We start from the raw sequence: 27,901 nt of genomic DNA on the forward strand, positions 1-27,901 counted from the left end.
AAAAACAATATATTCATTTGTAGATACATGCTTTCCATTCTACGAGATACATTATCGTATCTTATCTTTGTTAGAACAAGCAGGAACGGAGCGTAACAAATTGAAACTATGCCACAAAAATTTTCGTTAGCAAAGATTATAAATACCTATAATTATCAATCGATTATCAATATAGCATGAAAAAAACAGTCCGTTAATAACCATCATTTACAAAAATAAAACAGTTTTATTTTATCCTGAAATTCGATTTTATTACCTTCTTAATACTGTAATTTATTTTTATTATGTCGTGCTATTATACGAGCTATAATACGAGACAACATATGTAATACATGTGATAGAACATTATATATGTAATTATTATTCACTTTTAAGAACTCGCAAACATTTAATATTATATATAAAGCAATTGATATCATGTATAGATATCTCTTATCTTATTATACTAACATAAACAGAGAAATCTGATTGTTTTAAAATTAATATTTTAAAATGAATTTTCACACATTAATAATTTTTTTATATAAATGTGCAAAATGATGTGCCATTTATAAACATATAAGTATAAAACGCATAAGTAACTATTCATTTAATTTGAAAATTAGTTTATACAATTCTTCAAAAAATTGCGACAATATCTGAAGATATAATGCAACGCGCAAAACAAAACTTTTAGGCTATAAGAATGTATGCAAAAAATGAGAAACATTTCAATGATATCGTTGTTACAACTAAATGAACAGTTATTTATGTGTTTTATACTCATATAAAATACTATACTTATACTTTATGAAACAGACATGTTTATAACATATAAAGGTACTTTTATGTTTATAAATAATACACATTGTTTTGCACATTTATATAAAGAAATTTGTTAATATGTGAAAATCCACTTCATAGTATTAATTTGAAAATCATCAGGTTTTTCTGCCGGGTGCTGTATTTATCATTTCAGTTTCAACTAATCTTTATTTATTACATGTTAACAGTCATATTGTGGACTTTGGTTGACATATTTTATTAACGTTATGACGTTTACATGCAAATATTAATTTAATCGGGCACTAATTATTGTAGAAATTAAATATACACGCGGTACGTCACTGATAATATAATCCTCAATTAATAAGTTAAAAAAAGTGGTCGATACAACGTTCGATACAAACTCAGCCGCTTGTAGTTGATCCAGAACAACTTTTTTCAACGGTCCGTTCATCGTTCTTTTCTCGGTACGTCCTTTTTTTCTTCTCTTCACGTCGAGCCGGCTGTATCGTCCCCTCTGCACGTTTTTTCTTCCCCGGTTCTCTCTGCATATTGATGAGAGATTTTAGCTGGCGCGCGTGAAATCTCGGAGATGAAAGGCGCTGTAAAAAATGCAATAAACTGTAAGCTAATTTTCGAGATCAAAGCGGATCGCGGGAGACCTCCGCGTCGTTCGTGTTCTCAGCGACTTTGCTCTTGAATTCGCACAAAATGCGTGCGATGACGAGTAAAACGTTACGGAACTGGCGCTCCTCGCCCTTCGTGATTGCGCTTTCGTTTTCTTCATCCGTTTTGTATTACTACGAAATTAATTCTTCCGAGTTGTATAGCTTTTCAAACAAAGAAAATGTAGCTATTTCTAAATAATATTCTTTATAGGCGATACAAATCGATTATTAACAAAAGTTTAAGTAGTAAAGTTTAAATTAAAGATTGATTTAAATCCTAATTAATTATTTTATATTTTAAAAAGAGATACTATCAATAATGAGAAATAAGATCTTTTTTGTTATATTGAAAAATTTGATTTTTTTTTTCTTAAAAATATCTCTCTTTTTGTAGTACATCATGAAGAAAACGAATATTATGAATAAAGCTAGTAATATAATGTTGGGAATTTTTCGATAACGTATTTGAAGGACGAATGAAATTTTTCGTGCGATGAGTGATGGATTAAATCTGTCTGACTATATATATATATATATATATATATATATATATATATATATATATCGCGGCCCGTTCTGCGTGGGCGCCGAAATTAACTTGTAATTAATATCAACAAAGTGCTGGAGGGCACATCCGAGATGAGTAAGAAATCTTCCGCCATTTCCGCGTGGTGCTGGTTTAGGTGCCGGCGGCATGTCGATTAAATTTGGCAATTACGTGGCTGTGCGTGACGCGTACACGTGCATGTGGAGCGCCGAAATGAATACAATGTGCGGACTCTCTGGTAACAGAGAGTCGATCTTCTCGTTCAGAGAAAATTGGCTCTTCGAATTTCGATAAAAAGAACTCGCGGTGCAGAAAAGAAGAGCGGCTCTACATCTTTCGCCAGACTTTCAATTCGAGGAAAACATTTTTTATCCACGAATGCAATCGTTTCTCGAATAGGTCGTCTCGAAAATCTTCCAGAACCGCACATGTTCTAACTCACGATTTCTACGAAGGTACGGAATTCGCCGTGAAGTGCACTATTAATTGAGTCCACATGTATATTAATCGTGCGTATCGCGCCGGCCTAATGGCATACCTTGTTTTAGACTGGGTCCCACTTTAATCGCGATCTCAATTTTTTGCAGGCCACCCGACATAGGAGAGCCGCTATTTAGACCCTAGGAATGGGAATATCCAGACAGACAGCGTTTTTGCGGCCGTTTGTATGCATCTTGTGTGAGTGGGTATTTTATACAAGCGTATTCACGCGTGCAACACGATCGTCGGAGATTATAGCCCTACAGCACGTTGGTTTACTCGCGCCATGCCCCAAAATAACCCCCTCCTCCTAACATTATTCGCGATTATCACCCTTATTAGTTTCTGTTCGTAATGTTGCACGGTGTGCCAAATGAAAACCGGACGATGCGAGAAGGCCCTGATTAAAGTGGGGGAATCAGTTATCCCCGAGAGACCGACGATGAAATTTTCACGATAATAATAATAATTTAGTAGACCTCAGTCGAGGGGGATGCGAATCTTCAGCGTGCGCGCCCGCGAAAAAGGAGGGATCTAATTTTCTCAACTAACGAGATTAATTCGTTCGACCACGTGACAGCGAGAGAGAGGATCCGAAGTTTTAGTTTTGGAAGATTAAGAGGCGGCTCGCCCGAAGCTACGTTTCTTTCTTGATTCGATTTCGAAAGAGTCAACAGCACTTTGAGAGTGCTGTTCTAAAGTGATCAACGGTTTCTCCTAATTAAAAATTCATTCGAGACATGGGAATTAATCGGAATTTATGTTAATTATGTAAAGTTGTTCGCAAAGTATCTCGTTCGGAATCGAAAAGTCGATTTTTACGACGTGAATTAATTTCATTTACATGTTGCACATATTTCTCTCTCTCTCCCTTTCTCTCTCTCTCTTTCTCTCTTTACCGTTGAGTGTGATTGAAACGTAAATTATCTCTATCTATTTATAATCGAATTCTCATTCACGAATTCTTCCAAGTCTGAAAGCGAGTCCACTCGAACCGCTATATTACATAATCATTCACTCGAATAATTATTTTCAAGTCATGATATATCGAGCGAATAAAGTGCTCGAATAGTACATCTTCGTGCTTCGAGTTTAGATCGGAAGGATAATTTTTTTCTTATTAATTCCAAAATGTAAATCTGTGTAAAATAAATACACTGTCATAGATAAGAGTATTCTCTCATAGACAATGTTATAGAATTATTCTCGACGCATTCTTCTTGGTGAAAAAAATAATTTTAAAAAGCGATGGGTATATTTTTACACTTCCGGTCGAAACGAGTTTTCAATTATCACGATGCAAAAGGCGTGAATCCAGGCTGACATTCAACAAGGTCCGACCTTGAGTGTGGTGTCGGACCGGAAACGCGGACGAAACGCTGCATCGGAATGCCGTATCCTGGCGCAAGACCTACAACAGAGCCTTTGAGACCACGCGTTGGCCGCGGCGACCTCGCTCGACGGACGCAATCTCGCGCGGAATCTGATGGCGAACGGTTCGTTCGTTCGAAAACGATGTACCAGTTAGATAGGGGGCCACCGGACTAGCGGTTCCTTTTTTTTTCCTCCTTGGCGCACACGTATACACACACACACACACACACACACACACACACACACAGTGCATTTACGGGCCACGAGCGCGTGCCCCGCGTTGTTGGGGGGGTCCGTTGTCGGTTACCTGTCGCGGACGGAGACAGTGGTTATCGTTGGCGAACAAACGAGTGCTGTTGTCATTTCTAGACGACGTTTTCAGAGAGAACTGGGTAAACGGATCTGGATCATTGGAGCGAGGAGTCCGTCGTGAATTTCTCCAAACGGGGAATACTCACGATTTGCTTTGAGAAATTGCTGAGACGATTGCGATATGACAACCCGTCGAGCCCCGCTATATCGATGTATCGTTGATGTTATCTGGCTGGAACGGCGGGTGGTTCATTGAGACAAAGAGACCCGATTAATCTCAGGCTCGAGCCACGCATCAACCAGGATGCAATCTAACGGTTAATCGATCCTTACGGCGGGGGATCTCACCGGTAGAATACGAGAAACGGATTCGAAGGCTTATGTTATTGGCTTAGTCGAATATAATTATAAAGCTTATGACACAGAGATTGATTAATACAATAAAGTTCTACCTGAAGTATCAGAAATATCATTTGCACAAATAACATAATAAATGATACCGCATTAAATTATCTGAAATTATTTATTTGAATTATAAACTTTTTTTAAATTCATTTTCATCTTGTCTTCTTCTGTAATTAACCGGCTAACCGAGTTGAAATTTTTCTTCTATTTTTTTCACCTCAATTTTCACAATTTATAAATTCTAGAAGTTGTTTATATAGAAAAATTCTACTTTGTACTTCAACAGTAAACAAAGAACTTTTACCTTGAGGTTTAAAAGAAGAGTTTTCAGTAAAACTATTGTAAATTGTAAATTGTACAAACTAAATTGTAAATTAATTAATTTCAAAAGAAAAATATTTTGACTCATGTCAGATAATATCGTTTCTGACATTTCGTAAACTTTGAGCGACTCGGCAACATCAGAGACAAAATTGTTTCGAAATTCATGCTCTCGAGTTTGACATTTTGTGACAATGCTCTACAGGGATCGTGCAGACAGAATCTTCCATTAAAATCGCAGGGGTAAAGGACCGGGACCGGAGCAATTAATCCAGAGGCTCTCTGTCGGATCTGCCGTGCGTCGAAATAAATTAATCGGACAACGCGGGGGTAAATCGGCCGGCAACGAAAGATAAATGGCCGGCCGGTGGCACATCCTTATCGCCGGATTAAAATGCCAATTAATTTCGGGTGCCGGGGTATCAGCCCGGCTATCAGCGGTACGCGTGCGTCGACTGAATAAATGCATGCATGAAAGAATCGATTTCGCAGCTTCGCTCCATCGAGAAACTCAGCATCCGCATTCTTTGTGGGAATTTTCGTGTATGCGTTACTCTCGAGCTAATCGGGAAGGCATCTAACGTGCTAAGATGGAGGAGATTCTCGGTCTATCCGAAATGAAAATTCCGTGAATTACGTCTAGAATCAGGGTTACTCAAGGCAACGCTTGTTGAATATCAATGACAGTCGCGACGCTTCCTACAAATGAGTTTGCAGGGTTACACGGGTCGAGTGTTCTCTTCTATAAACTTTTCGTATATTTTGATACACTATCGTTCGCATCCTAATTGTCGTCAGGTGCTTCTTTCGACACACGAAGTTCAGAAATGATGAAGAAGACATTTTTTTCTCCAAAAGCGAGAACACGGATACACACGAATTTATCTAGATACAAAGTATGCTTGTCTCCTTTGATCAAAACTGTACAAGTTACATGGGATGATATTACAAAGAGAGTTCTTTCTATCCGTTTATGATTCTATATGCGAGGCAGATACGACAAGACAAGTTTAAATAAACGTCGCCTTTACAGATATTTACGTAATACCTGGTCGGGAATTAAAATAATTGCTCCGCTTATTACTAGTAATCGTGCCCTGCAAAGAAACTCCTCGAGTCACGAAGACGCGATACTCACGATCCGGTGCGGATCTTCGTGACTACGTTGTGTACAATCTTTCCAAGGATACCGGTCGTCCGATTGAATCCTGCGGAAGGAAGCGTATCATCTCGCGGATTTCTTTCGCCGGATGAACGTGCGACGTTCTATAATATATATGGGAATAGGTGCGTGCGATACATCGCATACACATAGGATCGTCAAGCCGGATTGACGATCCTATGTGTTTAATTATGGGGGTAGTCGCGCGACAGATGCCGTGAAGAGGCGCCTCGTCTGTTTTCTGGGAAGAGAAGACGCCTTCTGCCGTTCGCGTCCTCGTCGTCGCGCCGTCCACGTCCCCCGTCGACGACCGAACAGCCTGCGAGCAGGAGAAAAGAGAGACTTTGATATTTATAGTGCCGTGCGCGCGGGGAGATCCGCAAAAACACCCGGCGATTCGCAATCCTGAAATAACAGGTTACCTCGGGAACGGGAGGTGCAACGCGCAGGGCAGGTCCTGCAAGAACCCTGAAGAGGGCGAGAAGTATGAGAGAAGAAGAAGAAGAAGAAGAAGAAAAAGAAGAAGACAAACGCAGAGAGGAGGACGAGACGCGGTGGGAAGACGAGAGGGTGAGAAGGGAGTGGATGGAGGGGGGGGGCTGGTTCGGTTTGTAGAGGGAGCAGGTTTCTATTTATACCGCGTCACCGCGAATCAAAGACCCTGCGGAGTACGTAGGGAAGTCAAGAAAGGTACTCGTTCTCCTCTTCCTTTTTGCTACTCGCGCTTTTTTCCTTCTCCTTTTCTCTTTGTAGATATTTCCTTCTCTCCTTTTTTTTTTTTTTTTTGTCTCTTACTCGTCTCGCAGTTACGATCCACTGCCTCTGCGGTTCTCTCCGAAAATTGGTAAATGAGCCGTTGGTATTCGCCCAACGTTCCTGACGTCCCATCTTCCTGCACCCGACTTACGCGTTTAACGCGCGACAACCTTTTTGGGCAAACGTATTACCGGATGATGCCCGGTAACCGACAGGCTCTCGGCAACGATGCACTTTATCCTTTTTTTTTTCTTCTTCGTAACTACTCTTCCTGAAGCTTTTTCCCAGAAGACTGATTAATGAACGTGACAGGTTTCGGCGCTTCGTCGATGTCGCGAATGGATGCAATGTCTCACGTTCGTGACAGGTCCGGCCATCCGATATCCAGTTTTTGAAGTCAACTATATATATTTCTGGAGTCGTCTGCTAAAAAACTGTAATAGTTTAAAGGGAACTTATCCTTTATGTCTTTAACAGCTCTCGTATTTTCGTTCAATTAAGTATATATTTCTAAAACACTCTATACGTGATTTACATGTAATCATGTTTATATGAAAGTAATTTAATTTGCCATTTGACCATTCAATTTTCTTAAAGAAAATTCTATATTTTCATCTTATTATACAAATTGCACTTCATAAAATGAACGCTCACGCACAGACAGACCCTCCATCGGCAGAGGGAAGCAAAGTAGCATGCAAAGAGAAGCGGAAGAAGCGGGAAAAGAATAGGCACGTCGTGCAGCGTACGTGATGTATCTTTATATGGTTTAGTCGTCGAGCACAAGGAAGACGAGGAGAAGCGTGGAAACCTTTCTCGCAATACACAGTTAGGCTATTGTTAGCATTGCGAAGCTACATGTTAACACTTTGAACATCGTCTACTAGTTAACTATATTCCAACAAGACTCAAACATAACTTTCTGAAACTTTGAGAGAAATCAATAATTATTTGTAAAATAAGAAAAAGGTAAAAAGTTGTTTTTTAAATTTTCGTCTCATACTACATGCAAATTTTTAATATCAAAATTCTTCGCGATTTTTGGAATTCCTATTCCGCATTTCTCGGCATAGCCGCTCTGCCGTTTCGCCTAGTAACCTCGAAATCCGCAAACGTGCATTTCTATTCTCTGCGAGCAGTCGGCCGATATCATCCATCAAACAGCTGTTGACATGCTGAAGGAACTGGGCGACGCGGCAAAAACTGAATTGGGAAACAAGACTCCTCGAGCGTGACGAGTCGTAGAACATTGCATTTGCAAGTGCGTACTTTTCGAAGTGCCTGCTGCCTAAAATAGATATATTCCGTCGACAAAATTGTTATTTCGAATCATAACGGCGTTCTCATAAAAAGCGGAAGTGAAGGAAAGATCGAGATATTCGTCGATTTAACAAAAACGCGGAATAGGAATTTTTAAAACTATATTGTCGGTCGAACGAATTTTTAACTATATTGATTCATGACAATTATAGTTTGGTCTCGCAAATCCGTATTATTAATGTTTATCTTTATAATGTTTATTATTAATATTTTAGAATTAAATGAGATAGTATTTAAATCGCACTAAAAAGTTATATTTCAAGAATTATTGAAAATCCTATCTTATAATTAAAAGTTACTCCCTTTTTTTATTCATTATAAATCACGACTTACACGTCAATACAAAATGAACGAGGTGGAATCGTCGAAAAATGTTGTCGCTCGGTATTCTTTCAAATGAGAGACTCGCTGCACAGAGTGGTAAAGACTTGCCGTGACAAAAGAAATAAAAGATTTAGTCACTGGAGCTTCGACACGATCAAAGATTTTTCGCGACTCTCAGCGAAGGAAGCGAAACCATCAGAGAGGAAGGCGGGAGGTAGCCTAAGTCGAGCGGAAGACGGCTTCCATCTAATCGAATTCCCCCTGCGTTCTTCCCGTTCCAGAGGAAGAACCACGGTTCTCTTCCCTTCTCGCTTCTATCTGTATAAACCTCGAAGAGAGGCCGCTTCTCGCTGGGAAGAGTGATTTATTCGTCAAAGGGCGACGGTACAGGCAGGTCGTAAAGTTCACGATGGAAATAGGATTTCAGTCGACGGAGGGAGGGTACGGCGTGTTCCCTTTGCAAAAGGGATCTCCGCGCTTCCGCGACCTCTGCGCTTCCTGGTTTCTCCCTCTCTTTTTTCCTCTCTCTCTCTCTCTCTCTCTCTCTCTTTCTCTCTCCGTTTCTCTTCTTTCACATCAGGTTGGAGTTCCGTGTCGTAATAAGAATGACAGGTTTCCACTAGTGGCGTCGGTATATTTCTACGGTTGACACGTAGAATCCTCGTTAGGCCAGAAAGCATTCGTAAATAAATCACCGGCGGTGTATTAACGGCGACGGTAATTTCGTAGCACGAATTACCGGTCATACACTAGACTAGAGACTACCTGCCTACCGATCTTTCAGATTCTCGGAGGGTCGCGGTGTCGACGATTTAAGACGCGCGTAAATCATAGGCTGCGCGGCAGCTGCTATTTAACACCGATATAATGTCTCTGATTTACTCCATTTCTTCGCGATATTTCTTTCCTCAGTTTCGATCCCTTTATCTTTCATCGCGTATTGTCGCTTCGATCTCTCGTTTTGCGCTAGGAAGAAGTTACTCGCCGTGACGTACACGTCCATGCAAAATTACATCCAACTATGCGCTGTGTCTATATAGAAGAGACCACGGAAGTGGATGATAAAGTCCTTAATGAGACGCTTCGATAGAGGCCTTTGATAGAGGATACAAGCTCACGGAGGACTCGCGCGGGGCAATTTTCACAGTACGTAAAGGATCTTGGCGCCTCGGGGCCGAGACTGCAGCGACGACGGAAGAATTCGTCCAAGAATGTGTACTGGGTTCATTTAAATTCCTATCATTCGTTATCAGAGCCGCGGTGGGTGTTTCATTTTATCATACTCTATGCCCGCGCCGTAATCGAGCGGGAAACAGTAAACACGGAGAAAAAGAAAGAGAGAGAGAGAGAGAGAGAGAGAGAGAGAGAGAGGGGGAGGGGGGGGGACGATGAGATGCGCGGGAGAACGAGAGACGAGGGAAAGAGAGCGACCAGGTTGGCGCCGTGGAAGACGCAGGATCGGCCAAGCGTAACGATAATATGCGAGACACATTGCGTTCACCAACGGTGCGTCTAATCCGATCGGGATTGCCGTGGAACGTGTAAGGCCGCGCCGCGGCGGCAAAGTGTTACGCACGTTGCATCAAGTTCACGGTTGCGCAGCGACCGCGGTAGCTGCGAAACGTAATGTACGTATGTGCATACACGGTGACCCTTAAATACGTTCCGAAAATTAAAGAAATCATTTCTTAGATAATTTTATAAAGTTTATTTATACTTTTTTTTTTTTCAAATAAAATCATCTAATTACTTCTTCAATTTTCGCAACTTACTTAAGGACTATCCTGTATATGTGTAGATACGAGACATGTCTCGTCGAGACCTAAGGACAGACAAAGAGTAACTAACCCATCTGTCGCTGCAAGTTTAGGGTGCGATGACGAATATGTCTCCTTTGGAAATATGGCGGTGAGAGGGAGCAGGATTTTCCAAACTATAAACCGCACACAGACGGAACATATATATATTTAAAGAGCGATAGGATATATGAATGAAGCGTAGGGGATTATAATATCAGGATTCAGCTGAGTCACTCTGAATATTAATATGCTTCGCTCACACTCCTTTAAAAACTATATGATTGTATTATGCATATATGCGACAATATATGGACGTAGGGATGACTAATTTTCGTGCAAACTATATTTAATAATATTATTAAATTGATGAAATTTAAGAGTATAAAGTGAGTATGAAAAGTCTGTATATATATATATATATAAAATTTGATTGAAACTGATTAGTTTAATCGATTCTTATTAAAAATTGCTCCATCGGAGTTAGTCATCGGCGATATTTGGAGAGACATTGCAACGTATGATGAAATATTATTATCACTAATGCGCACTTATTGCATCTGGTAAAAGAGCTATTTTTCTTCATATTTCTGTATAAAAGCAAAGATATTTTTTAAAATCTCAAGCACTTGCGGTTTTTAACCGCAAACAATCGTCATTGCTTTCGTTCTTTCCCACATCATCTTCATTCATAAAGAAATCTCTCTGGAATGCGCATAATTTTATTATGCGAACGGAGCGTGAATAAACTGATTCCCTATTGGGTAATTATTATCTATTAGCATACGTTCGTGGAAGATAGTGGAAAATCCAGAACGCAGGGACTTTTCTAACGAAATTATCATGATTGCGAGTAACTTACAGTGTTGGCGATACATTCACCGCCGGCGTAATTAAAGCATTACATCTGCCGGCAAAACGTACCTTTAATTACTTGTTTATCTACGCCATTAAGGCCTCGCTCTCGCCGAGCAGAAGTATCTATTTTAATACATTACACGAATTCTCGCGATGCCTCGGTGACTGCCGTAACCGCGCGCGATTCCCACGCGCGCACACACTCTCGTAAAATATACGTCTGTCACGCATCGTGTGCCGAATATCAGCTGACTCGCAAGCCGAGAGATTCCAGTCGAGCGTATCCTCAGCCTCTCGCGCCTTCTAACAAAATACAACGCCTTTAAAAGCAGGGCGCTCCAGACCACTCGCCAATTTTTTCCGGGCGTGTGCCAACTAGCTGGAATGTGGAAACCGGTCGCGTTGACCGGCGCGAAGTGTCGGGGACGATAAAAATAGAAACCAGGAAGAATGTGTGCAAAGATTCTTATATCGTTGGCAAGGTGCAGCGGGCACGTCGATCGTGTCATTGTCGACGTACATTCGTCGCTCTTCGAGGGACACTTGTCTTGTTTTCGACGTTTCCTTTTTTACGAGATATCTCAGAAGTGACGAATATATTTCCTCGATCGGATTTTACGACAAATTTGAAACCAATTTTTCCTGAGGAAAAGTTTTCAGAGAAACCATAATAATTTTTTATACTAAATATATCTTACATATGTTATTGTTAGTCTTGTGTTAAATTTACTAAGATAAAATCTAATTAATATTGAATTAAAAATAAAATGTTGTGCCGGAGTTTTTTCAGAAGCTTTTAATACAGGTGTTAAATAACGTCGAAAGAATCCGTGTCACTAAAACGATGGCTTATTGTTTTATTCTGTCGTTTTGCAATTTTTTAGGATATTTTCCTTGTTCAATCCGTACTCTATTCGCACTCCATTTGCCCTTCCCACAGCGTCGTGACGAATGGCCCTTGTGGAATCCGTCGCAGCTGAATTCGGCGTGAGCAGACAATGTCTCGGAGCTTGAATAGTACGCGCGATAACCCCGAAAATCAATACTCGTGTATCCTAGACCCCTGTTGTCGTAGGTCTGTGCGTAAATGGAGAATTGACTTTTCATTCCTTCGTAAAATACTAACACCAATTTTGTTTTTATTGAAGCAAAAGCACTCTTGCCGGCAGCACGGATTAGCAGTGCGATTCAGAGAAAGCTAAGTAGTTTTCCAAAATATAATGGCACGAGTATTGTGCAATGATAACGCTATTATCGACGATAATGTAGAGTTAATCGAATTTGGCGTCAAGTAATCGCGATAGATGAGAGCGTAGGATCGACGATGGCTAGAAACCGTTTCACCAGCTTTTTAAAATGAACGAGCCGTGTGATTGGATCGATAATCTATAGAGACCCCATGGGGCATCGAGGATAATAGCTTAATTCATACATGAAGCTCATTTTGCTGTCACATTAAAGGAGATTATCGATAATGATCATCAGGTTATAAAAGAGTCTTATCGAAAATATCATTACATCAGGATTGATTTTCAATCGATCAAGTCGATGCTCTGTCTCTCGATTTATTAAAAAAAAAACGCTGTGCTAATTGTAAGATGAATTTTGATTGAACGAATTGAAATTTTGATTACCGCGGAAAATTAAATGAAGAATAATTTACGATAAAAGATTATTTTTTATAACCTTATTACACAGAAAAAAGAATATTCTTATTTTGACAATATCTTTAGTTTCAAAATTAAAATCTTGAAATGAGATTATATTGCTTAAACATTGGTTAAACAAAGAAAATTTGCTTGGATAAAGACATTTTATATAGTTCAATCAAGAAAAATATGTTCTTGTTATTTAAGAATAATTTTCTTGAATGGAGAGGGAAAAATGTTGGATAGAAAATAACACATGTTCAAATCGAAGATTATAATTTTCTTAGAGTTAAAATAATTATTTTATTCTTGAAATGACAATCGTAGTATTAAAATAAGATTATAATATTGTTAAAATTTAAGATTTTTAAATTCTTTCAAGAAGATTATAAATTGTATATTTGTAACGTATATATGAAACAATAAACGTGTTCATATGAATATATGTATAAATTTTGATTTGACATTTACTTTTTTTCTGTATGCATGCGCTAAAAACTTTATAGATTTTACATATTATTATAGACTATACATTTCAAGATATCTTCAAGATTTTAAGATAATATAATTTAGTATGTTTAATTTTAATTTTATTCATATAGATATGTATATCTTGCTCTCATAATAATTTAACGAATTTTCCGCCAAAGCCGAGTATTCTCACGCACACCTAAACTCGCGCTTGTAACTTCCTAGACACGTATTCGCTCTTTTTCCAGGCATTCTTTCGTAGGGCTTTCCGATCAAGATCGGAACTGAAAGCTGATATTAGCGTCAAAAGCAGGAGGAAGCGAATCACTTCTGTTCGCCTAGCGTTCTCCGCGTCTTCATACCGCACCGCGGCGCACAGATTCATATCTACGATCCCCTCTTGAGGAGAGATTCAAACGTGACCGCGTGTGCATACACACCCACGTTATGGCGCGCACGCACGCATGTACGTAGGAATTTACAGGTAAACAACATGGCGAGTGCGCGCGCGTCTATACGGGCCAGCGGCACTCGCACGTACGGGTTTCGTGCTGTGGTGCACCCTGGAAAAATTCCCCCGTAATTTTCTCGTGCCGGTATCGTGTTTCTCGTAATGACGTTACGGCTGCGCTGCGCGCGCGCGCGCGCGCGCACACACACTGCGGGGTCCGTGAACTTCTTGCTTTGATCGATACGGCGGAGGAAAATCGGCGCTGGGAATTTCTCATTTATCAGAACGCGCGCGGCGGATATATACTGGCGGAAGTACCGCAAACGGAAGAAGATGTATCGGCAATGACGTCTTTGCCTAATTTAGATTGAGCTTAGTGATAATTCAATCATCGCAATCATGAAAATCTAATTTTTCTTTAACAATATTATTGAAATACGCGTTTCGTTATTATCCTCGATGCCCGATAAGGTTTCTATTTAATTATTTAATCACATAGATCGTTTGCTGTAAAAAGCTCGTAAAACGGTCGAAATTTTGCTTCTATTTGAAATTTTAATTTTCTTATACTTATTTCAAAGGATGTCGATAGGTTTAATTTATAATTGAGCTCCTACCTTGTACCTTATATAGATCAAATATTAAATAAATTAACAGTTTTCTATTTAGGGATTTAAAATAGAAGCTTTTAGCAACATTATACATTCAAAAGAGAATGTTCAGGTTGAACTAAAATATCAAAGTAGATATTAGATTGAAAATTGAAGTCAAATGTATAATAGAAGAGAAATGTCGGAAACACACATTGGAAACATTATTTAAAATCATATCATTGATTCTATCGAAATTCTATTTTATTTTTTACCTCAATGTTCAATGCTTATACTTTGATATTGTAAGCAGACAAATCACTCCATTTCTAAATTTGTTATAGTTTTGTCATTAGTTGAAAACTCTTCCTTTAAATTTCCAAATATGAAACTGGTTACTGTCTGTAAATATAAAAAAATATAAAGTAGAAGCTCAAATAAATACAATTCTTATGGAAATAAAAATTCATAAATTTGAAAAAATAGCAGTTGAAATTGGGAGCGAAATTTCGAGGTTTACATCACGCTATTATGAGTAGAATAATAGCGTTAAGCAATTAACAAACGAGAATTAATATACAAAATTACATTTTCAAATCATGTAAACACTAAATTGTTTCTCATGTTTATTATTACGGTTTGCTCACGTTTTTCTATGAAATCATAAAAATGCATATACCTGCTTAAGCAAGTTAGAGCGAGCTAGCGAGCGGATGCATTCGCGATTGTTTCGCGAAAAAATGCAGTCGAGGTTTCTATTCGATTTGTTGAAATCCTGCATGAGTCGACGTCGCGCGGGGGAGACATCGCGGGAAGATCTTCATGATTATTCACGCGCGCGCGCGTAATTTGCCTCTATTAGACCGACAGTAAATTCCATAGTCGCATGAATCGTGCGACTTTTGTGTACGAGCAACAATGAGACTACCACGGCCATGCTTAAAACGAGCCAATCAACGCTCTCGATCGTTAGCGAATAAGGAATTTGTTCGTGTTCCATACCAAGTCTGCGTTTAATTCGCGGCCGCAAAAGCCGGCATTACTCGAACTCTCGGAGCAGTCATGAAAGCTGGCAAAAAAGGGAAACATCGCTGGTGCAGAAGAGGAATGTAGGAATCGCTCTAGACGGGAAGTGCCATTCCGCGCAGCGCTAAACGAGATTTAATTGTCCGCGAGATCGTTACGAGAGCGCGCGTTCAATCAGTGACAACGATTTGATCGAATTAAAACATTTAGGTCAGAATTCATAGGTGTTGCTTGACTTTCAAGATGAGCTTATAAGCTAGTGCTTAAGACCGTGATTGATTCACAAACTTTGCTAAAGACCGAACTCAAAGCTAGAACTTGAAACTATACCTAATGAAGCAAATCCTGTTTCATAATTACATCTTTAGTATGACTTGAGATTATTAGATGCACAATATTATGACTCAACGTCTTGAGCAAGTCTTAGTCAAGTCTAGTAAATTGTAGACTTAAGATAGTCTTGAAAACAAAAATAAAATGTGAATTGTGAACCGATCTATGAATTCCGTCTAAAAAGTATTGTAATTATATAGTTTATATAGATTACATCCCAAAACGTTCTCCTCGAGGAAAATTTTATTTGAAATATATATGTATAGTACACGTGACGTATATTATGTTATTGAGTAAAATTTTTCTCGGAGAGGACGTTTTAAAATGTAATAATATAATAGAGAAGAAAAAGTGTTGTGGTTATAATACTTTGCAAATTATATAAAATAACTTTTAAAATAAATATTTAGATTTACATATACAAGATACTATTAATCATTGTACGTGTCATACTATACTTTATTACACTTTTGATTTATTACATATTTATAATAATATATAATATTAATATAAATGATAATAAATATTTGAAAAAACAAAATAATTAACAAAATAAAAATAATGTAATGTAATAAACAATTTTTATATATATAATTTTTATACTTATGTAATAGTTCTTGTTATATAAAACTTATTCCTACTCATTATCATCTGGGACTGACATAATGTTCTCCCCTCAAATTTAAGAAACGTTTTGAAATAATTTTTTTTTAATTGAAAGGCAAGTCATGCTTACATTTTGAGCACAGAATTTCGCTAATTTAACTCTCTTGTAATTCTTGTTTTTCTAAGAATAACTTTTCAATCGTAATTGATTAAACTCTTCTCTTTCTTTTTTACACATCTCGATTTCGTGCTTAATTTGAATCTGCCTAATCATGCTTAATTTGTATTCCATTTCTTTTTCATACTTCTTTCAGTTTTTTTTGTTTCTTTGAATTGAGAGACAATTTTGCATTTCTACGTTTATTTCTCTCAAAATTTAATAAATTTTTTCTCTATTTTCTTTTTCATAAATATATATATATATATATATATATATATATATATATCTAAAATATGATTTTCATAGTATGTATGCATATTAAAAATGAACAGATTTTTATTTTTAATTATATTTGATATTATATTACCAGATTTATTACTGGACCCTTTTTCTGTTGATGTTATATCATCTACTTCAAATTCTAAATCTTTATTAATTTTTTCATTTACTACTATAAAGAAAAATAAAATTTACGAAACTCATTATTTTATTCATATAATTACTAAAAAAACTTTATTAGTTCAAATTATTTGACTTACTGCTGTCAGATTCCAGTTTATTAGATGATGTAATTAATAATTTTTGTTGTTTTTACCAATGCTCTCCTTTAGTAATATGATCAATTTTTGTGAAAGAATTCTGTCGGACTGCTTTTAAAGCTTTTCTTTATCGATCTAAAATATTAACGAAATTATTTCTTTTGTCTAATTAAAAAAATATATATATATAATTTTAGGATAATTTAAATACCTCCGGATTCCCGTGTAGACAAGTTACATGAAGAAATGATTGGTGTTGTTGTCATTAAGTCAGGGACAATGTCTAAAATATTTGAAACTATTTCATCAATATTTTTTTATGGTTCTTCGTCCGGTGAGAAACCTTGACTGCCTTTCACTTGTTTATATTTTTATTTTGCTGTTTGTTGTAAGTTTGACCAATATTTCTTCAATTGTTGTAAATCTTTCTGTAATATATTAACTTGTCTTTATGTACACTGCCTGTCACAAGTTTGGATACACCTGTCTAACTTTTGGAATTTGCACTATCATTACTGTAAATATTGACGATACATCATGAACAGTTTTCTTTTGTTACTAAATAATAGTTTAGAACACCTTACGTCTAATTCTATAAATGAACTTGATTTTGAGTAAAAGCTTCAGAATTCAGCATCAAAAATATGTGTAGATATCAATAGAACCAAAAAGAACCAGAATCTCTGCCTACTGTGAAGAGACGATTAAGAAGTGCTGGTCTAAAAGGCAGTGAAAAAAACCTTTGCTGCGTTCAATAAATAAGAAAAAACGCCTTGAGTGAGCTTTATAACATCGAACAATGAACAATGGAACAATGGAACAATGGAAAAATGTTCTCTGGAGTGACGAATTCAAATTTGAAGTTTTTGGTTCTCACTGTCGTTTTTGTCAGGAGAAAGCTCATAAAAGATGATACCTCAGTCTACAGTCTACAGTAAAGTATAGTTGGTTCTATCATGGTATAGGGTTGCTTTTCTGGCCATGGGATCGGAGATTTCGTTAAAATAGAAGGAATCAAGAAGAAGAACGACTACAAAAAAATTCTTGTTCAAAATGCGATTCCTTCCGGTCTTATTGTTAGAACAATCGATCGAGGCTTCATACAATATTTCAACAAGATAATGATCCGAAGCTTCTTTGGCTTTGTAAAGAATATTTAAAAAGGAAAAAAGCTCTAACGGAACTATTATCAATATGTTCTGGTCACTACAATCTCTAAACCTAAAGCCTATCAAACTTTTTGGGGAAGAACTCGAAATATATAAGATAGAAAAATTCGTACAACCTGCTCATCATCCGCTGCTAAGCTATGGCAACAGTTAGAACATGCGTGGACATCTCTACAACAAAATACTATCAATAAACTGATTGAAAGAATGCCGTGTCTTGTGAAAATGGTCATAAAAAAGGCGGGCATTTTTCGACGAAAAAAACGTTTGGTACTTTTATGTCAGAAATATTTAAAAAGTTAAATTATTTTTGTTTTATTTAAATTGACTATGTATTATTTAAGTTTTTATAACATAAAATAATTATTTAAATATAAAGCTATTCAATAAAAACATATTTTCCTTATAATTTCTGATCTTTTAATGGTGTATCCAAACTTTTGGTCGGCAGTGTATATATGTATATTAAAAAAAACTTATAAAATTGTAGTGTAAAAATAAATTTAATACTTTAGTAGAAATTAAGGAATAATTATTATATTCTTCCATAATAAGCGATCAAGCTTCTGATTTCTCTCTTAATGAGAAAGAACTTGTACGTTTGATTCAACTACATACATGATTGTATTTTTTTTTAATTTCAAGAAATATACTGGCGATCAAAATTATCGCATATGTAAATTTATGCAAAATTTTGCATAATTTCAAATAAGCATAACTCCGTCAAAAATGGTTGTATTTGAAAAAAAATTTTTTTATTTTAAAGCTTAAAGCCTCTACTTTAAAAAACATTTGTTAGATTTTAAATTTCTCCTTTCCCCTTTCCGCCGCCCTTTCAAAAGTGAGGACGTGTTTCGTTTCCAAAAAATTGCATAGTTTGACGCACTTTACGGGGTTGAATAAATTTTTTTCACCAATCTCCAGACCAAAAATGCATGGGTAACTTTAAAACGCCTTTACGAAAAAAAAATCGTATCAACCTCAATTTTTTTTAGTTTGCAAAGGAAAGTCTAAATTTTACAATGGTTATCATGATATTGGCGAAAAAAAAATTTTAAATCTAACAATGTTTTTTAAAGTAGAGACTTTAAGCTTTAAAATAAAAAAAAAAATTTTCAAATACGACCATTTTTGATGGAGTTATGCTTATTTGAAATCATGCAAAATTTTGCATAAATTTACATATGCAATAATTTTGATGACCAGTGTACTTGCTTATCTAAATCAGAAAATACAGTTCTTTTAGACATTGCGTCTTTCTAAGAAATAATTTTAAAAAAATAAAAAATATAAATGTAAAGGATTTTCAATAAAATAGATAAAGTATTTTCTATTTAAATAAATTTACAGTAAATATCGTAGTATTTATAATATTAATATGATAATAATATTATATTACAATGTTAATTTATTTAATTTTCCACTTTCTGTAGTTGATAAATTTATCTTTTATTAGAAACGAGCAATGGGTTTGTGATATTTTTAATCTAATCTATTGTACGTACTGATCTATTATACTTGTAGATCTTGACTGTCAGTTTTAAAGAATTCCGAATATTTCCAAAGTCGGGTTGTCAGCATGAACTTTATGAAGATAATCTCAAGCTTGAACTAAATTCTTTAAGAGCCATTTATCTGCATACATAATATTCTCAAGATAATTTTGAATGCTAAGCCGAGTTTGGCGAAGATTATCTCAAGACAAATTTCATGCAACGTTTATGAATTCTGATCCTAATGCTTCGAACATTTTTGTTTCTTCCTCGAGAAATGAGTAACGATAAAAGAAACAAAGAGAGATAGCATCTTGGCTATTTTTCATTCCTTCGCATTCATTCCTACTCAACCACGCGTGCATAATGACGTCAAATTACGTTGCACCGCGTAATTGTCAGGTGAAACAGGCCAGTTTAACGGTTAGCAACGCTTCGCGGATGAGCTTATTGTAAAATTGTAACCCTCGTGTTCTCGGTGCTATTTTGAAATATATATATGCTATCTTACGTCTTTTAGTCAGGTATTATCGGTGATATCGTAATCAACGGAACGTTCTTTTCAAAAATACTTTAAGATGTTGATATGCCGGTTTTGACAGAAAAAAATGTCAGTTTTTGTTTTGCTACTGTAGATTAATCTCCTCGTAACAATCTATTCAAACAATTTGAAATATTCGACGTCGATATAATCATGGAGATCGCTTGTTTTCACTGTTGTGTTTTATGATCGAGCAATATATCTGACATCAAATGACGCAAGAGCTATTCATAATCACCGAACGGTACTATTCTGCCAATTCGTCGTTGTTCCTCGTTCGAAACGCGACGTTCGTAGCACATCTTTAATCTTATGAAGCAAAAAGGAGCGGCCGACAGATTGAATAAAAAAGAACGAGCGGTGCTCGTTCCACGGAAGTGGGAGCTAATTTCAGAAGAGGTAATCACCTGTCGGCGGACATTCTCGAACGTAAATCTCGCTGTCGTCGAATGAAACACGTCGTGATACAGTTTTGTCAGAGCAACGGTACCGTCCGGGAACGTCCGTCCCTCTTTTTTGCGACACTTCTTTCACGCAAGAATCAATTCGGCTGTCGTCCTCAGTCTGGGTGAGGAAATTTCGACGATGTACGGTGTACGGTATTCACAGGAATGCGTAGAAAAAAAGATTCTATCTGTCGACGGCGATGTTGCACAATCGAGTTTTATTATATTTCTTTGAAAATAGCTTATGTTTCAAAACTTGATTGAAAGCGGAGAGACCAAATAGATGTACAATATCTGGAGGAATGCGCATAAAAAAGATCATGTCTATCGACAATATCGTACAATCGATATTTCAATTTGTGAGGAAAACGTTAGATAGTAAAATGTAAAAATTTTTAGATTCAATTAATATCCAACTCATCATTTTAAGATATAGTATAAGGTGTATATAAGATTATATAATCATCTTTCACCTTCCCTTCGGTCAAGCTATTATTCTTAGAGAGAAAGAGAAAATGTTTATATATAATTTTGGAAAACGATTAGCACGTGGACAAAGAAAAGCAATGCCTGTGCGACGGCGCAAAGTCCTCTTTACATATTAAATTCGGCGCCGGATTCGGAAGAGCGGAAAAGCAGACTCCGCTTTGTTACCGCTGTGCTGATGCGCACAAAGAGACCCGAAGGAGTGGTCGCGGGGGCGGGATGTGGAATCAAACGGCAACCTGCGCATTGTGTATTCGGAGGGAGGTAAAAAAGAATTGGAAAAACGAGGCGCACGGCACGTGAGCAAACTCAGCCACCGGCACGAGGCACGAAGACCTCCTCGAGTATCCACTTCGTGTCAAAGGGTCTGCCTGTTTCCCCCTGTTCTTCTGTCCCACTCGTACGAACGTAGTAATCAAACCGCCCGCGTCCGCGCCCCAACTCGTCGTTTCCCTTATTCGGCGCGCTTGTAAACAGAATCACCCTCTGAAAGGAGAATCAATTTCCCCGTAAGCAAAGAGGAGGGAGCGAGAGGATCGCGGCGGAAGGTTTGTATCTATCGGATTGGACTTGACGTTTTCCGCCTATTATCAATATTTGAATGATGCTTCAACCAAGATTTGCTGAAACTCAGAGGAATTGCGAAGAGCGGAAAGTAGCTATCGATTTGATAAATCTTCCGAGGCCTGCTAACGTTTATCGGAGGAATGTTTCACAGGGGGGAAATCTATGGACTAATTTCCGGGATCCTCGGTTGAATTACGATTGAATCAGTTTGATCCAAGGAAATTAATAACGTCGATTGTGGCATAAGATAGTCACCGGTCGCGATAAATCAAAAGACGGCGAGCAATAGTCACTATACAGTTTCGGAAATTCGTTTTACAGCAGCACTATAAAATAATGCAAAATCCATTGGAAATCGCAATTTCCTCACATATGTCAAAATAAAATTTCCTCGGTCTATAATATCTATTATAAATTCAAGCATTTAAAATTTTTATATTATAATTTAGATTCACGATCGTATGACAGTAGAAAGGTAAAAGGTTGTATTTTTAATTTCACGGTATCCATTATCTGGAACCTGGAACATGTCAGACGTGAAATAACGGTGAACACATTTTTATCGCGTTTTATCAAGTGCTTCCCTTAGCTTTAACGTCAGAAGCAGATATGAGTAAGTTCGAAGAAACACGCGATAGAGTAGAAGCTGTTTGCTTTCAATGGATATATTCGGTGTGACAGGAGCAGTAATCGATTTTGAGCTTTTTACTTTTTCTGATTGCTTTTTCCACTAATTGTAAGCTTCTCCTACTCTCATACACGGGATTTCGAATGCGACATAATGTCATTCTTCTCTGTGCGAGGGTACACATGTCCCTTTAGCGCACCCACGCATGTGGTGCCCATTGTGATCCTTCCTGCCGATATTACCCGAAATCAATGACCTGATGGGACAGCTGTGAGCTAAATAAAATCCGTTGGGAAAGCCTCGGATTATGCTGTCCCCCGCGAAAATCCAATCGCAAGTAATTGATATTTGTTTTCGCGCGCAAATATTTTCTGACGTGACGATAAATTGTTTCTCTTCGCAAAAGTCCGCGATTGTATATGAATATTTCGAAATATTTCCATCGCGAAATGAGTTTTTCGATTGTCTGATATAGGTAGCTTAGCGTGATAGAAGTCTCGTGAGAGAAAAAAAAAGATTGTAAATGGATATTCAACGATTTGGCTTTTCTTTTCTGTCCTCCACCCTTCCACATATGACACGAGTCACCCTTGAATCCACACAGCTCGGCTTGAGATTAAAGTCATTTTTCATATCGTGACCGCGTGTTTCGACTGCTGACACACGAGAGATGTAATATCCATAATAATGGAAATGGAGGAAAAAATAGAGAAACTCGGCTTTCTGTTTAAATAAAAATGTTGAACAATATTATATTTGCTATAATATTGAGATGTAGTATAGAAATTGCTTGTGTGTGTATGTCATAAAAATCGCAAACAGAAAAAAGAGAAAACAAAATGACGTATCTCATTTAATCACGTATTTATTATGTCAACGTAAGTCTCTCAATTTAATGATTTCAGTATCTTTTCATACAGATAAAAAAATCTTATCTCAAAGTTGGCAAAAAGAGAGAATTATCGTTTGTATAATTTTACAATATCTTTCATTCAGTTACACTAAAATCAATGCAATGAATTCATTTTTTGATAAGTTTTCTTAAATATTTATCTATTAATAAAATACTTTTTTCCTTCGTACAATTCGGCATTAATATTTATTGGCTCATTTACGGGTAAAAAATGTCGAACGAATCCTGGGCGACGTCGGGAAAATTCGATAGACTCGGACTCCATTATCATTGTCTTCCCCACGAAAAAGATTTATTCGCCGAAAGGAAGATTTGAAAATAATTTGCTGGCGCGCATTGTGAGAGTACTCTCGCTGCCGTCGAAGCTTTCTGGATGCTTTAAAAGCATCATCGTCCCATGCTCTCCGACCAGCCCTAGCAACGCTATTGATTTCCTACATCCCCTGCGAGAACTATCTCGCAGAATTTACCCTCTTTCGTGGAAATGCTCCCTGCGAGATCATGAAACTTCCGCCTATAACAATAAAGCAATCAGTTATGAGCCTGCCGTATAATTCTGTTTTATTATAACTATGAAGAGCAAACGACGATTAAAAAGGATATCTATCTAATAACTGCGTTTTTCATTTTACGTTTTCAACTGACATATCACGAGAAATCGTCGTATAATATTTTCGACATGAATAAAAAATCCCTAGAATGATCTCACGAACTTCTTATCTACATTTTCCGCGACATGAATGCGAAGAGAATATATACATAGAACAATGCTCGCAAGGCGGAACGATTCGAGGGAGTGACGTTTCCGTCGTGCATTTACCAGTCGGATATTCTGTGCGAACTCGAACGTCAGGATAAATTTTAGACGCGACTTGGCGGAATGCATTCCGCGTATCGAAATTTATTTTTATCGTCATAATTGACAGTGCGATATTGTATATATGAGTTTGACGTCGCGGAAATGGCATCGGGTTAGGCCACGTTTGTACGAAACGAGCGAAAAATTGTAAAGCGAGCCACGAAATCGACGATAATACAGGCGCCGCGAACGCGAAGACGTTTATTCTTACTCAGAATCCAAAATGCGTATTCGTGATAGCACGTGCGACGCTGGACACGTGACCGTTTTTCACGTTATTTCAGCCTGGCGGCGTGCGCTGAGTCGTGATGTCGACGGTAAAACGGTCCAGGAAGAAGAAGATTCTTCCGTCATATGCTACGTGCGCCTCGCGAACCTGACGCGGCCGCAAAAGATATCAATATCTCTTTACAATCTTATATCTTTATATATTTTCTCTTTTTCAATTTTTTTGCATTCCTAGAATATTGTAGTCTTAATTATAATGTATTATAATTTTGTCATTATTACCTGTATAATCCAGCATTAAAATCAAGAGTAATTTTAGTATAATTATATATAAAACTATAAAACGCTTGAAAAATGAACGTACAAAAAAATATCAGAGACCGTATACATTATTCAACACTTGGACTTTTCTCATCGAAATAATGTTTACTTTGTGACTTTAGTTGTCTACGTCCTTGATCCCCGCTAATCCTCTAGTCATTTATTGTTGTGGACGAGGTGAGTCACAAAACGGTACCACGAGATTTCGCACGACGCTTACACGCGTGCGAGAAAAATTTCACTCGTATACACAAATTTCGATGTTTATGGTCTATAGGGGATATACTATATTTGCCGACACCCCCATCGGACGTGTGCACATCGTTGTTCACGTACGCTCCCGTAAACAGCCCGACAAATATTTCGCCGGCTTTACATACGCGACCTTACTACGGAAAACCACAGAGACAGAACATGTTCCGTTTTTCCCTCGTCTGTCCCCTCTTATCACCGTCCCTTTTTCTCGATCTAGTATCTAAACAACCGGCAGGTTCGCATAATATCTCCATTTGCCGACGAGAGCGACGATGTTACCGGTACCAGTCGCGTGTTTATTTACGAGGCGGGGGTCGCAGTTAAATCGTAGCAAGGCAGATTTGCCGTCGGCGTGCCCCTTTTCTCGCACCAGGAGAAACTCCTTAGAATTGAGCCAAGAGAAGGAAGAGAACGCGCGTCTGTAATGTTCTGACCTGACGATCGGTGAAAGAGTCGCTCCATGTATAATCCTTGTGGCGAGCGTTCCCATCGAAAACGGGACCGATATTCTCGTCGGAGAATCGCGATGTCGATCCAGCGAGCGGAGCCGTCAAGTTCGCTGCACGGCAAATGTCGCAAGGACGTTCGTCGACTTGTCGCCCGCTCCGAGTCGATATCGAGAAATCTCTGTCTCTCGAGATGAACACACACTAAAATCAACTCTATACAGTCTAAAATTTATTTTTAACTTTTTATTAATAGCATTTCGTTGTTATTGATACATGCAAATATCTCTTTTATTGCGTTTTTTTTTATTTCTAAAATTAGATTTAAAATTTTGACATCACGATATAATTTATTATTTATGAATAATTTTTACAATTATACAAGATGTAATTTTAATTTTACAATATTTTTTTTAATATTTAAATTTATTTAAATATATTTAAAATCTATCCGAATCTCTATTTTTAAATATCAAAATTTTCTACCTGATGTTATAAATGCGCATTGTGACAGAACTAGATATGTTTTAACGGTACAACGATGGAAAGAGCGACACACTTTTCGGTCTAATTCCTAAATAATTCCCACGTGTTGAGTAGTGATTTGTATATACTGTCATAACTTTGACGGTTGTGTCAAATTATAGGGTCAACAACTATCGTTAAATGCGACGGTCTCGACAAATTTGTTCCGCCATTTAGACGACTTGATCAAACTCGAGTATCGTGATCTTGATCATTGATAACTTTAGACATGTCGAGCCTACGACACTTTGTCTGTTCGAACAATTCTCTAAACGGTAAATATTTTCATTAAAATTTTGAGAATTAAAATAGCAATTGCGCGTATCATTATTACGGAAAAATTGTGACATCGGTAAAAGTTTAATATATTTTCATCGATCGCGCGATCGCGATTCTCTGCCAAGGTCCTGCAGAGTCGTGGTCGAATACGATACAGGAGCAACGTGTAATGACATGTTGCGAGTATATCGAGAGAGAAGATCGGGAAAAGAGAAGAAACGATCTCGTCGCGCGGCGGTGGACGAAAGAGAAAGTGTAACCGATCCCGCGAGAGCTCGAAATCGAAAGTAATTTCCTCGGTCTCGCTCTTTCTCTGCCTCCTTTCTCCTTTCTACGGGAGCCCACGATCATTCTTTCTCCCTGACTGAGATTCAGGTCAAGTTCACTGTCTGTGCTCTCGACAGTGTGTCTCTTTCTCTCTTTCTCATTTCACTTTCTCGTCGTCACCCTGCTCTGGGCTCGTTCTCTCTCTTTCTCTCTCACGCTTTTTCTCTTTTATGATACACCGTTTCATTCTCTACTCTCTCTTATGCAAGATAGCATTACACCATCAGCGGTAATTTCATTCGTAACTGCCTTTTTGTATGAAACTCGGTCCCGGCGAGTTATTACGTCAGTGTCAATGGCGCCGATATCTCAGTGAGAGAAAGACCACGAGCAGTTTTGTCGTGCGTGAACGGTTCGCTGAACCGAATTCCCTTTTCCTCCGTCGTTGGCTGAACCAAGGTGAGCCAAAGTGGGTACATCGTCTCGGGTATCTCTCACGAGCACCTCGCTCGATGCTTTACGGCTGCTCTCCTCCACTCGATGAACTTCTCTCCGTCGTAAATATGAACGATGCACAGTACGAATATACGTATGTATGGCCGGCGGCCAGGAGGGAGAACGGTATCGACTAACTTCCTGGACATCGCGAAGGTTTATCGGCAACCGCTGACAATTAATAATCTGGTCGTTGGGAGAAGTTTTGTGCGTTTTTTTTTTGAGGGAGAACACGGACGAGATCTTGCGAGATATAATCAAATGAATTGTGTACGAAAGAGCGTCTCTGTATCAAGTCTGAGAATAGCTTTCCTTAAAGAGAGAAGGACGCGATTGTATCTCGCGTGCCGTTAGAATAACTTATAGCGTATTAATGTGTCAGTCTTAATCTATAATGTGTAATAGATGGACCACCGATCCGCAATTAGATAGTTGCGAGTTGTAAAACATTTTATTACACACACTTTTTGATCAATCTCGATGAGATCATCTTTAAAACGATCTTTTTTTTTTCCTATGACATGGCTGCGATATTCTACAGAATTTGCCGACCTTCAAGCGGTCGATTAACAACCGTGTGGAAAGAAGAGTTCCGGGGGAACAATCTTATGTAGACTAACATTTCGTCGCGACATACGGAGATATCCCATATGATAAAAAGAAAAAAAACGTCTTGCCCGATGACGCGGATCAGTGGAAGTAGAGATTCACAGTTGAAGGTTTCGCTGAAAGATTTTTTTTTCGGAACAATCGCGATAAGCTGACTTTCGATTTGCCGAGAACTCACCGATGTATACTCATCGATGCAAAGATTCGATAGTATAGTGAGTCAGCGGTTTGAATTTTCAATGACATTGATGGTGATCATCGCTTGCGTCCAATCTCCGGGGACAAATCTCAAGATCATTTTTACCATGTTTCTCGGTAATAGTCGAGCCTAAGGATCAAAGGAGAAAAATTGATCGCACTTAATTTATATATTAATTTAATTTAAACAAAATTCAATTTCTTGGCAAAAAAATTGCCAAAAATTAATTACTACACCGCATATTATTCAGATCCGTTTCGAT

General features: G+C 37.7%; 1 long non-coding RNA gene across 1 annotated transcript in view; it reads right to left on the reverse strand.

Moving 5' to 3' along the window:
- Nucleotides 1-1,276: 1,276 nt before the first annotated feature.
- LOC140667872 (uncharacterized) overlaps nucleotides 1,277-27,901 on the reverse strand; it is a 248,724-nt gene continuing 222,099 nt past the window's right edge. The window contains exon 3 of the long non-coding RNA XR_012047079.1: nucleotides 1,277-1,367. This is a non-coding gene — a long non-coding RNA (uncharacterized lncRNA). The remainder of the gene's footprint in view (nucleotides 1,368-27,901) is intronic.

Source organism: Anoplolepis gracilipes, chromosome 7 (assembly GCF_047496725.1).
Source record: "Anoplolepis gracilipes chromosome 7, ASM4749672v1, whole genome shotgun sequence".
Classification (NCBI taxonomy): Eukaryota; Metazoa; Arthropoda; class Insecta; order Hymenoptera; family Formicidae; genus Anoplolepis; species Anoplolepis gracilipes.